Here is a 13,528-nt window from a genome sequence, read left to right as displayed (position 1 = left end):
TATTTATCTCATCACTGGTATTTGTTACCTGTTTTCCTAGTTTTCAAAATTTCTTTCGCAGCTGAAAAATGGAAGCTTGCCATCATTGCTCAGGAATTTGAAAAGTTCTGCAAATATTTGAGTCCAGGAAGAATGTATTTCGCTTTAGCATCCCACTTAATGCGTTTTTTTTTTGGATCCTATGCAGAGAGATAGGCAGCTACATCCAAAGATGGATTCAAAGCAGGGAAGCAAATCCTATCTCAAACTAGCTTACAAATGTTGCAAGTTAGAATGTGATGAGGGCAGTGGTATTTCAGAGAAGGGAGACTGCTATCAGTCATGTGGGTGTGGGAGATAAGAGGACATATATTATTTGAAAACAGCAAATGATAGCAAATTATGATGCAGTAATAAAGAGAGGAGAGTATGAAAAAAAATCACAGGATTGCAAGTCAAGAAGCCTCTCTGTGTGATCATAGTCAACTTGCTTTAACTTCTGGTGCCTGCTTCATCCCCATCCTAATTCTCCCTGTCTTCATTTTTGTTTTTTTCAATTAGCAATAATTACACCTCAGATAAACCTCATTGGCTATGTTCTGCCACTGAACAAAACTCTCTCTCTCTTTTTTTTTTTTTTAAGATGATTTCAGTAGCCTTCTAATTTGGTCTCCTAGTCACAATTGCCAGTTGCTCCTTAAACTAAACCACTCTGCAACTAGCAATTACCTTGTTAAAACTTTAACGAGGCCAGGCACAGTAGCTCACGTCTGTGATCCCAGCACTTTGGGAGGCCCAGGAGGGCGGATCATCTGAGGTCAGGAGTTTGAGACCAGCCTGGCCAACATGGTGAAACCCCCGCTCAACAAAAATACAAAAATTAGCTGGGCGTGGTGGTGGGTGCCTGTACTCCCAGCTACTCAGGGAGGCTAAAGCAGGAGAATTGTTCGAACCTAGGAGGTGGAGGCTGCAGTGAGCCGAGATCCTGCCACTGCACTCGAGCCTGGGTGACACAGCAATAGTCTATCTCAAAAAACAACAAGAACAAAAAAACTTTAACCAGATTTCTGAACAAATTTTCCCACTGGCAATATGTGATGACTTCCCTGTTGCTGAGGGACAAACTCCTTAGCATGACCTACAGTTACAAGATCGCCTGTCCCCAAAGACTGACACCTCACGCCCTGATCTCCACCCTTCCGCACACTTTCCGCACTAGGTTGTTTTTTTCTTATTTCTGCCCATGTTCTCGCCCCGCCTCCTTGCCAGCCTCCTTACACTTCTTTTCCTTCTGCTCGGTCCCTACAATGCCCTTTCTCTCCTCCTCCACTTGGCAAGCTTGTATATATTCATCGTTCTACATTTAGCTCAGTGACACTTTCTCAGGGAAGTCTTTCCTACTCTCTGGATGGAGTTGGCCCTTCCCTAATAATTCTGGACTACGTACGTCTAGGTTGCAGTGGCATTTATCTTTTGAAGACCCTCCTGGAATTTCCCAGCCAAATGGGTGAGAAACACTATTACTGGCAGGTGTGGGCCTCAAAGGTAATTCTCCTCTTGTTCTCATTGGAGGTAGAACGGATCATCAGTTATATTTTTGTGCTATTCTCTTTCCATGAATGTGTATAAATGGGAAGGCTCACATTTCACTACAGATGATGATCATCTTTCCTGCTTCAAGTTCTGAAAGATTTCTTGCTGGAAGCCTACCTATTTTTCCCACCATGGTGAATTAAAGCAAAAACGTTGGGCTGATACCATTACTCATTTGAAAGATATTTCAAGACAGTTCCTTCATCATCCCAGCTCACAAACCAGTAAAATCTCCCTTGAATACATTTAACAGAGTTTCTTATTGAGCAAAGAGCTTGAATAGGCACAATCATGGAGGAGTCATGAAACCAGGAAAAAATAGATAGTGGAGCCAGATCGACTTTAAGTGGTATAATGCTCTGTTTTTGCAGGATTTTCCACCTCAACTCCTTAATCTTATTTTAATCTCTATTGCAGTCATTAGATTCTAATACCATACATGAGGCCCAGTAACCTGCTTTGTTGCTGTGGTTTTATGCTAAGTGGTTGATGTGGCACCAGGTTTGGGAAACATGAGCATGGAATTGATAACTCTCATCTGTGTAAGAGCAGCTTCATCCATTCTTCCTCTGCCTGAACTCCTACGTCTACCTACCAAGCAGGTCCATGATTGTATTAGATCCTTTTTAGGCTCAATAAACTCCACATTCCCTAGCAAGTGAGCAATGCAAAAGTGATGATCCTTGCTTTCTGAACTGGAAACACAGGCATAACATGGTTAAAGGGAGTTCCCCCTTGACTTCTGAGGCAAATGAGAGAGGAGCTGGAAAAGTGCCTGATGCAAGTGATTAGATCAAAGGGAATTCTTTGTCCCATGTCAGGTGCTGTTCCCCATAATGCACACCTAGCAGTGCACAAAGTTAATAAGTGCTGTGGCCATCTGTAGCTGTTCCTCCTGAAGGCCACCTCCTAATAGCAATAAATTGTGAGATGGACCGTCTCACAGCTAATTAAGACCTTTCATCTTAGCCTCTTTGTTTTTCAAATCTTTCTGTGGCAATTCAATAAAATTACAACTCAGCTATCCCTTTGTAATTACACCAGGAAAGGTTTGTGAACTAATTATTTCATGTATTCAAGCAGCAGAAGGGTAATTTATCAGGATGACAACACTGGGCAATTGTTCCTAAATCTGACTAAGCATCCGACTCCAGGTGTGTTCCTGCTGTGTCAGGACTCCCTGCTCGACCCTAGGCCTCCAGATCTCTAAAGGGATGGGATCTTAAAGGCTATTTTTTAAAAGTTACCCTTGCCGGTTACATGATTAGTTCTGTTTCAGAAAGACTTGTCTAGTGCCCTCTTGCAGGGCTTCTTAACATCAGTCTCCCCTTGAGAGGCTGTAAAAAGTGCAGATTTCATGTCCAACTCCGAGAGATTCTCATTGCTGGGTGGTGTCTAGAAATAGGCATTTTTAACAAGCGGTCCAGGTGCTTTTGAAACAGGTGGCCAGTGTATTTCACTTTAGGGGACACTGCTCCATTCAGGGTTTGGCCAAAGGCGGGCACGGGGGAAAGAATATGACACATTTATGAGGCTCAGCAGTTGTCTCTCCAAGGCCAGTTGCAAAGCAGTCCTCCAAACATTGCATCTACTTGCGTCTAGACACACCAGTGCCAGAGAGAGAATGAGGATGGGGAAGACTACTATGGGGACAGGGCTGGGCTCTTCCTGGTGTATCTTGCTGTTTAAAGGCTCAGAACCAGGCAGACATTCACGCCCACCTGCCTCATCTGCTGTAACAGCTCCTCCCCAGCGTTACCTGCAATGTCTTCCTGGCTTGCATCCCTCCCTTTCCCCAGTTTGATTTCAGCTCCAACTTTTATATTGCTACTAGAATTATTTTTATAAAAGGGAACTTTTGTTTCTCTAGGACTTAACACTCTTCAAGCATATACAATAATTTTTCCCTACCAAATCCAGACTCCTCTGCAAAGGATTTCAGGCCGTTTGTCATTTGGCCTCTTGTACATTTCCAGCTTTACCTTCTGTGCTGATTCAAATAGCACGAACAAATGCCTCTGCCTGCAACGTGCTTTGCATGACTGTTTGGGAGACTCTTCAACTTTCAACCTTAAACTAAAGCATGATTCATCATGTGAAAGCGTCTATGACCTGTCCGAGGAGAATTACTTTTCTTTTTGAATCTTGTACATACATATGCCATAGCTCCTATTACTCGATATTATATTTATTTATTTTAAAGTCTATTCTGCACAAAAGACTGCAAACATGTTTCAATATAATTTTATCCTAATGTTTATTCACATTAATATTAATACTTATTAATATTAATAAGAATAAAAGTAATAATAGTAGCTATTCAATGATTGCTAATTACTGTGGCAAGCTTCTATGCTTTATGAGTTATGTGAATTATGTCACTTAATCCTTTTGCCATGTTAAGAAATAGGTTCCACCCATAAAAAACAGCCAGTTAATGTTAGACAAAAGGTCTGACTTCAGAGTAGGCACTTTGTATTCAGTAGACTCTTAGTAAATATTTGTTGAATGAATAAATTACTGGTATATAAATAAATGAATGAATAAATGATGCCAAGTTTTCAGAAGGGTTGTTAAGTAAAATGTTATGGCTGTTGCTACTAGCAAATGACCTGCAGGGGGTTCTTGGGCAGTATTTTTATTAGCAGAGAGAGCAAAAAGAGGTACAAAAAGTTGTTTATTTTTTTTCTGTCTGAAAATTGCTTCTTCAACAATGAGGCTCACAAAGAAAACTAGAAGATAGATATTGAAATAAAATTCATGTGTGAAGAAATAAACAGGAAAAAAATGACCTTAGAAGTTAAGTCAGTGGAGGGAGGGCAGGACTGTGCACGGTATTTTGACCTGTTTATGCCCTGGTCACTCAGTGTCCCCCTCCCCATGGCTGAGGCCACTCCATCCTTTCTGGAGTCTTAGCCTTGCCTCCACTTCTGGAACAAGCCCTGTCCTGGGGAAGCCCAAGTTTGACTGAGTCCTTGTTCAGAGACAGCATCATCTCGCCCTCTGATCTTGCAGCCCAGGCTCCAAGGCATTAATGTCCCGCTTCTGGTAATTGGGCTTTCTTCTTGTTTTGGGGAGCCGGTGGCTATTTTGTGTAATAGATCCAGGGTGAAATTGCTGTCTTACCCCAGTGGCTGGCCTCATGTTGTTAATCAGACTCCTGGTCAAGTCCCAAGTGTGCCTTATCCTAGAGATCCTGCTACTGCATAAGAGGCCCACCCAACAGTGCCTGCTCACCTGGCTCTCCGAATGTGCTTGGCACTCTAGTAAAGGTACCACATGTTGCACATCAGCTTAGATTAGCAAGTTCATCTGGTTAAGTTGATGGTAGTTTGTCACTATCTGCCATGACCTATTTAGGTTTTTTCAGGGGCTAGACAGGTAAATGGAATAGGAATAGGATAAGGACCACAATCTCTGCATTCTTAAAGTCTTTGATGGTGATGCCAATACAATCCTTTTAGGAATGCAGTATTATTTATGATTTACCATCTTGGCTGCTGTGGAGGCTGGGGCAGAGGAAATAGCCGAAGGCCCAAGAAACAACAACAAGAAAATCTAAGTAGATGCTTAAATGTGTCCAGTACAGAGGGTGAATATTATAACTGCCAACAAAGTATACATCAGACTATAATTTAGGAAAAATAGAAAGACACTAAGAAAATAAGGTTTCATGTGGAAGAGAACATAAAAAGTTAACTCTGTTTTGAAGCTGTTTGACTCAGTATCTGTGTGACTTTGAACAAGCCATATAACATACTGGGACCCTATTTTCTCATCCATAAAATAAAGAAAATTCATTGGAGGTCAATAACAGCAGCATAATTCCATGATTTTTAAAATTATTTTCTTAATGTCGTTATAAAATCTGAGTAATTAAAAGAATCTAGGGGAAGAGTAAAAAGTAGTACATTTATAAACAACAATATACTTTATACTTTGTGAAAGAAAAATAACACTTTGGAAAAATTAACTTAAAAATATCAAAAAGTAAAGCCTAAATACTATGTGTAAAATTATCATATACCTTCTTCTATATATTTAAATTTTTTCATTTGCACTTCCAAATCATATTATTAGACAAGTTTCTAACAATTAAAATAAATAATGTACTTTTAAAAAGATATGTTCACTGAGGTTTTATGTTCCAGATATTTCTGCAGCTATGAAATAATTGTGTTATACTCTTGATTACTATTTCTGTGGTAAGAGTTATTTTAAAATAAAGGCAATACGCTTACTTAAGTAAAAAAACATGAATATGGGCTGAGAGTGTGTCACGGACTTGATTTAAAATAGTCCATGTTCTGGAGTTCAGAGGAACTCAGAAGTATGTCAAAGGGCAAGGGGGAGTAAAAGCCATCCAGAAAGAAGTGAGGACAATGTCCCTTGCTCTGGTTTGTGAGAAAGTAAGAATTACATTTGCAGAGTTTAGCAAGACAACTAGGAAAAAGAGCAAGAGCTGGAATAACTGCTTCCAAGTTCCAGGGCAATCAGAAATCAAAACCCCAGAGGGACCTGGATAAAGGGTAATTTCACTTTGGAATTACTGGGAATGTTTAAGCTCATAGTCTTGCCTGATAATCTTATTAAAAGGATTCTAATTCTTTCCTTTGGCTAAATCAGAAAAGGAAAAGAAACACAGTCTTAAAAACTTGGACATGTTAAGGCAAAGAAAAAAGCATTTCCAATTAGATGTTTTCCCTACGCCAGAACTCCTTCCTTTCGGAATTTAAGAAATAAATAAGACAATTTTAAAGAATATAAGTATATTCCAGGGAATATCTTGGAGCTGCAACACAAATATTAAAAATGTAGAGATAAACTTCAATGATTACATGAAAAAGCACAGGCTTCAATGTACAAACGAACTTACAACCGCCACAATTTTTTTGCCAAAACATTAAATGATTTCCCCAGAAAAAAAGGACATAAGAGAAATCCTTGAAAAAAATCAATTCTGTCAAAGTAATGCATGATTCTTTACACACACACACAATGTTAATCTACTCAAATAATCAAGGGGTTCTCTTTATTTGCACTAGATGAAACTGTTGCTACCTAGAATTTTCATTCATTATTATTTAACACTAGTAGCAATTATTAACAGAGATTTTAAAAGAAATTTTTAAGCATTTGTATTCATCGATATACCTCTGAAGAATGACTGATATTTTTGTTTGGGCAAACCAAATTAAAATTCTTGGTGGAATTCCTTGCTCTCTGCAATACTAATGATTGGAGGCCGCTTCATGATGCACACAGCTATGGGAGGGTTATGAAAAGGACAGATGGTCCCAAAGGTATACTCTTCGTCATGGAAATCATAATGTTAGGAAACACAATCAACAGTTTCCTGAAGGTTAAATCAGTTTGTTTGCTGGTTTTTCTCGGTTGATTTCCATGTTTAAGGAAGTACTGTACTATTTAAATATGCCTTTAATTGTTGTGTATTTATTGCAAATTAGCTCTTAATTTGATTAGGCTACCTAGTTCCCTGACTGATAAACCTGTTTGTACAACATATCTTTAGTACATGTAGGAGACTATCTATAAAATGCGCTTCAGAGAATCAGCATTAAAAGAGAATTAAAATCACAAGGTCTTTTTATCTCAGAAAAAAATTTAATATTTTAAAACGATTTCCTATACCTACTATGAGAAAAAAATCACCTGCCTTGAGAGCTATGCAAATTCCCAAGCACACATTGTAAGGTCTGTTTTTTTTTTTTTTTTTTTTCTGAGATGGGGTCTTGCTGTGTTGGCTAGGCTGGTCTCAAACTCCTGGGCTCAAGTGATCCTCCTGATCAAACTCCCGAGAAGCTGAGATTACAGGTGTGAGCCACCATGCCCTGCTGTAAGGTCTTGAGTGGTCTTGAGAAAGTAGTTATGACTTAGATACAGTCCCAGCAATTTATATGCCTCATTATTTCAGAAGCTGATGAAAATACACAATTGAAGGTTGTAGACTTCACCTCTCCGATTGACATTCGAAAAGATCCCATCATCTGCTCTAAGTCTTTTCAAGAGAAGTTGCTTCAAACTCTTCACTCACACACTTTTACTTTTAGCAGAAGACCATGAATACTAATGTTTACATATAATGTTACTTAATTTCTCATTCAATTATTTGCCCTTTCCCAAGCTGGGTCCTTGATGATAGATAGCCAGATACTCAGTCTGTGACCAAATATGTGTCGACTGACAGTTGACTACTGTGAACCAGGGTCTGTGCAAGCTTCTGGCTCTTGGTCTAGGACTCAAGTTTGTGTTTTTTAAATCTACTTGCTTTGTGCCCATTTTGGCTATTTCAAGTGATAAGTCCCATTGAAAGCAAGCCCCATTTTAAGCCAGTTCCTCTGAGAGGAAATAGGTCATCTATTGGTAGGAGTTTAAAGAACATTATCTCTTTGGAGGGCACTTCAAAACTTTAAATATATATCAACGTTTAAATGTATATAACCATTGGTCCATCAATTCTACCTCTAGCATGAATTATAGCAAAATATTTACACAGCTAAACAAAGGTATATATGTACGAGAATGTTTATGAAAACAATTTTTAATAACGAAAAGCCAGAGTATTGGTTAAAACATGGCACACATGTAAATGGAATACTTGGCAGTCGTTTTTTTAAAAATGAGACATATCTATATCCACTGACATGAAAAGATGACCACAGTGTATTACTAAGTGGAGATGAAGGTTATGGAAGAGTGTATACATACATAGTCTTGATATTGTGAAAGAAAAATAAATCCTGCGGTCCCCAAGTCACTAAGCTAAAGGGAAAAGTCAAGTTGGGAATGGCTCGGGGCAAACCTGCCTATCATTCTATTCAAAGACACCCCTCTGTTCACTGAGATAAATGGGTATCTGATTGCCTCCTTTGGAGAGGCTAATAGAAACTCAAAAGAATGCAACCACTTGTCTTTTATCTACCTATGACCTGGAAGCCCCCTCCCTGCTTAGAGTTGTCCTGCATGTTTGTTTCGAGATGTCCCACCTTTCTGGACCAAACCTATGTTCATCTTACATATATATTGATGAATGTCTCATGTATCCCTAAAATGTATAAAACCAAACTGTGCTCTGGCCACCTTGGGCACATGTCATCAAGACCTCCTAGGCCAGGCACGGTGGCTCAAGCCTGTAATCCCAGCACTTTGGGAGGCCGAGGCAGGCGGATCACGAGGTCAGGCGGATCACCTGGCTAACATGGTGAAACCCCGTCTCTACTAAAAATACAAAAAATTAGCCGGGTGTGGTGGCAGGCGTCTGTAATCCCAGCTACACGGGAGGCTGAGGCAGAAGAATGGCGTGAACCCGGGAAGCGGAGCTTGCAGTGAGCTGAGATCGCGCCACTGCACTCCAGCCTGGGCGACAGAGAGAGACTCCGTCTCAAAAAAAAAAAAAAAACCTCCTGAGGCTGTGTCACAGGGGCGTGCCCTCAACCTTGTCAAAATAAACTTTCTAAACTAACTGAGAGCTGTCTCAGATTTTTGGGGTTCACGATATTATCCAATGTCTTTAATAAAACTCATATTCCAGGTGTATGTTTGCATATGTATTGAAAAAGACTGAAAAGTGTATTCATGGAATTGTTAAAACTTATGATCACTGAAGAATGAGACAATTACTTTCTCTTCTATATAGTTTGAATTTTTGTATCAAATATATATTAATCTTTAAAACATCAAAAATATTCTCATCTGGAGAAGAAAATTTTCCACTATGAAAAGAGGAGAGTGTTAACATGGTATTATCTCTTAAGAAAAAAAAATCTTGTTCTGAGTCATGGACATCAACAACTCATTTTGAATTTTATGAATTTCTATAGCTGAGATCAGTCTCAAAATTAAACTTTCACTCCAGAATTATTGCTAAAGAAAGCTCAGTGTTTTGAGAGTTTGGAGACCAAAGATGATGCTCAGAAAGGCTATCCTGCATCAGAGAAAATTTTCTAATTTTTCCCAGCCCAGGACACACAACCCCAACTTTGTGGTTTGTCTTCTAGGACTATATTATTATTACTACTACTATTATTAATATGAGCTGCCACCTGCTGAGTAAGGTATATGTTAAGGAACATATGCAAGTATATGCTAGCAACATGCAAAATACTTGGCATTTAAGATTGCTAATCTAAACAATAGCCGTAAAGCATAGTTTTTCAATTTTACAGATGAGAAAGCTGAGTGTCATAGAAATTAACTAGCTTGCCAAGGGTCACAAGCTGGTGAATAGTGGCAATCAAATTTCAACATGTCTTAATACCAGAGCTCATGGTCTTTTTATTCCATAACACAGTTTATAAGACAACCAAGAAAATGTCACAGGTATGTTCATGTCCATTGAATATAAGCTTTAATACAATGACAAAGTTGTAAAGAATGATAGTCTCTTCACAGCACAGAATTGCCATCAAGAATCTTGCAGCAGAAGGAATAACATCTAGATGTGGAGAATCTTGGCAAGCCACAGAATAAATGCAGGAATACACATTTCACCCAGTGAGAGAGGATTTTCGTCAAGAGGGAAGTTAACACCCAGATGGCAAATGTATTTCACAGATGCCTGATGTTTGTGGTTTCTTACTCGATCAGAGTTCACTGGGGGAAGTCTCACAGCAAAAGTGCCTCCCAGAAAGAATACTCAGTGTTTCCTTGTAATCAAAATTGTTCCTGGATGAACTGCTCCTGTTCTGTCTCCTTATCAGCATCTCATCACAGTTAGTGCCTATCATGGCATCTGCTGCTATCTGGTGTTTTCATTCTAGCACATGGTTCTCACTTTGTCTGCAACCTTAAGGTACCTGTATCTTCATCCCAATGTGCTATCTCTCACTTTTCCCCTTCCCCTCTCATTCCTCTTTACTTTTTTTCTCCTTATTTTTCTCTTTCTCCTCCTCTCTAACCTCTTCCCCATTTTTCTCTCTCTGAAACATTATTTCCCAAGTGTCTACTATGAACAAGAAACTCTGCCTACTGTTTGCCAGAAATGCTCTGGATGTACAGTTCCCCCTTCAAAAAGCTCACAGTCTGAGGCTGGACGCGATGGCTCACGCCTGTAATCCCAGCACTTTGGGAGGCCAAGGTGGGTGGATCACTTTAGGTCAGGAGCTCCAGACCAGCCTGGCCAACATGGTGAAACCCCATCTCCACTAAAAATACAAAAATGAGCCAGGCGTGGTGGTGCACACCTGTAATCCCAGCTACTTGGGAGGCTGAGGCACAAGAATTGCCTGAACCCGTGAGGCAAAGGTTGCAGTGAGCTGAGATTGTGCCATTGCATTCCAGCTGGGCAACAGAGCAAGACTGTCAAAAACAAAAAAAAAAAACAAAAAAAAACCAAAAAAAAAAAACAAGAAGCTCACAGTCTGGAGGTCAGAAACATAACCACATACGGTTATGATGTGCAAAGTGCTATGAGATCATAGAAGAATTATGGCTTTTGAGAGAAATTGAACTAAAATCTCATGTTCCTTAAATCCATTTGCACGTTACACTCTTATAAAGTTTATGATGTGATTAGAAACTGTTTTGCTTATTGATTAAGGAGTTCCAGGCTTTCTGGAAGGACAAGCACAGATTAATGGAAAGAGTAATGGACTTAGAAAACCTGGATACCTTGAGTCCAAGAGTTCAAGACCAGCTTGGACAACATGATGAAACCCATGCATCTACTAAAGATACAAAAAATTAATCAGGCATGGTGACACGTGCCTGCTGTCCCAGCTATTCAGGGAGGCTGAGATGGGAGAACCACCTGAGCCTGGAAAATCAAGGCTGCAGTGAGCTGAGATCAGCCCAGGCAATTAGAGTGAGACCCTGTTTACAAAAAAAAAGAGAAGAAGAAAACCTGGTTACTAGGGCAACTCTGCCACTATTGTTTGTCTAACCTTGGTCCATTTTCTCATAAAAAACTAACTTCACTATATATGTATAAAATATCTTCTACCTATAATATTTTGAAATATCTTGAATTCTAAAGGGTCTGAATGTTTTTAGGACATATATCCACATGAAATAAGATGGCCAATTGGTACAAACATTTTGGAGAGAAATTTGACAGTACATTTTTAAAGCCTTAAAATATCTATTTATTTGACCCAACATTTTAATTTCCAAGAAAGTATCCAATGGATATCATTGGAAATATCTGTTTTGATATTTGCATAGTGATGGTCACCAGGGTACAGTATTCCCTATTGCAGCAAAAAAGCCCTGGAAACAAACAAGACGTTTTATTGTAAAATATTGATTATATGTGGCATATAATACAGTATACATTCTATCAGTGAATACTTTGGAGTCATTAAAAATGGTATGGTACCAGTATACTTATGGACACATAATCATATTTAGAGTACATGGTTGTATTCTCAGTACCTAGAATACTGCTTGACACATAGTAGATTTTAAACACATTTTATGAATATTCTTTAAGTGAAAAAGTCAATTCTAAAGCAGTGTGGACTATAATGCCATTTAGAAAATTGTATATTAATATATACAAAAAGTCTGGGGAATGTATATCGAAATGTTCAGTGATAATTTCTGGATGAGTATTTATTAGTAAATTTTATTTTCAAATTTCTGCCACTCCAATCCATTTTCTACTCTTCATCCAAGATATTCTTGCAAAAACTTAAATCTGACCATGTTACTACCTCACTAAATTTCCTCAGTTATTCTATACTGCTCTTTAGCTAAATCTACAATGTTCAACCTAGCTTGTGAGGCCTTCCTTGCTCTAAACACTAATTCTCTACTGCCCCTCATACACACTCTTGCCACTCAGCATTTTTCCATTTGCCATAAGGCAGAGCCTCCCTCATGCTCCCAGACTCCCATTAGGTGCCCCCATAAACTGTTCTCTCTGTGTAGAACAGTACCTCTCGGCCCCGCTCTTCCCAGCACACTCTGAGCCATCCTTCGGCCTTATTTTGGATGTCAGGGCTTTGGGAAGTCATTGCTGATCCCCTCCACCCTGATCAAGGCTGCATGAGGTACTATTTCACTCCCATAGCATCCTGTGGGGTTTTTTTGTTTGTTTTGTTTTTTTGAGATGGAGTCTTGCTCTGTCACCCAGGCTGGAGTGCAGTGGCACGATCTCGGCTCACTGCAAGCTCCGTCTCCCAGGCTCAAGTCATTTTCCTGCTTCAGCCTCCCAAGTAGCTGGGACTACAGGTGCCCGCCACCACGCCTGGCTAATTTTTGTATTTTTAGTAGAGACGGGGTTTCACCGTGTTAGCCAGGATGGTCTCGATCTCCTGACCTCCTGATCCGCCTGCCTCGGCCTTCCAAAGTGCTAGGATTAAAGGCGTGAGCCACCGCGCCCAGCATTTTTTTTTTTTTTTTTTAACTTATAATCCTTTGACCTCATAGTGGTCCTTGTGTGCCTTTCCCCACTTGTTTTATCTATCCTTGGACCACAACATCAAGCACAGTGACTGGCACTTACTAGGCATTTAGTGAGTACATGGCTGAATGTCTTCTTTGCATTTAGCTCTACTTGTGTAATTTAAATTACAGAACATGTATGTTATTTTAAAAAGCAGATAAAATGTAAATGGACTGAGATTGGGCAAAAGTGAGGCTATGAACAGAAGTTTGGAAGAGACAGTGTATGTTCCTTCCTTGTGGATTGAAAACAATTCTTATAAAAACAAGTAGCAGTTTACATACTATCACAGCTTCGGAGGGCCACACCTGGAATTTTTCCCTTGACTCTGTCACAAACAACATTGGGGAGGGGGTCAATCAGGATTTAAATGCAAATACTTATATCTGCCATTTATACCTCAATTCGATTTAAATTAACCGGATTGATTTTCTGCTATTTCAACAATGAACTAGACAGAACTACCACGTCAGACATAAGCCTTGGGGATACAAGGATGCGTAAGACATATCCCTTATCCCCAAAGAGCTCACACCTGGGAATTAGAAG

The sequence above is a fragment of the Symphalangus syndactylus genome, chromosome 7, assembly GCF_028878055.3.
Source record: "Symphalangus syndactylus isolate Jambi chromosome 7, NHGRI_mSymSyn1-v2.1_pri, whole genome shotgun sequence".
Taxonomy (NCBI): Eukaryota; Metazoa; Chordata; class Mammalia; order Primates; family Hylobatidae; genus Symphalangus; species Symphalangus syndactylus.
Note: the sequence above shows the minus strand (reverse complement) of the source record.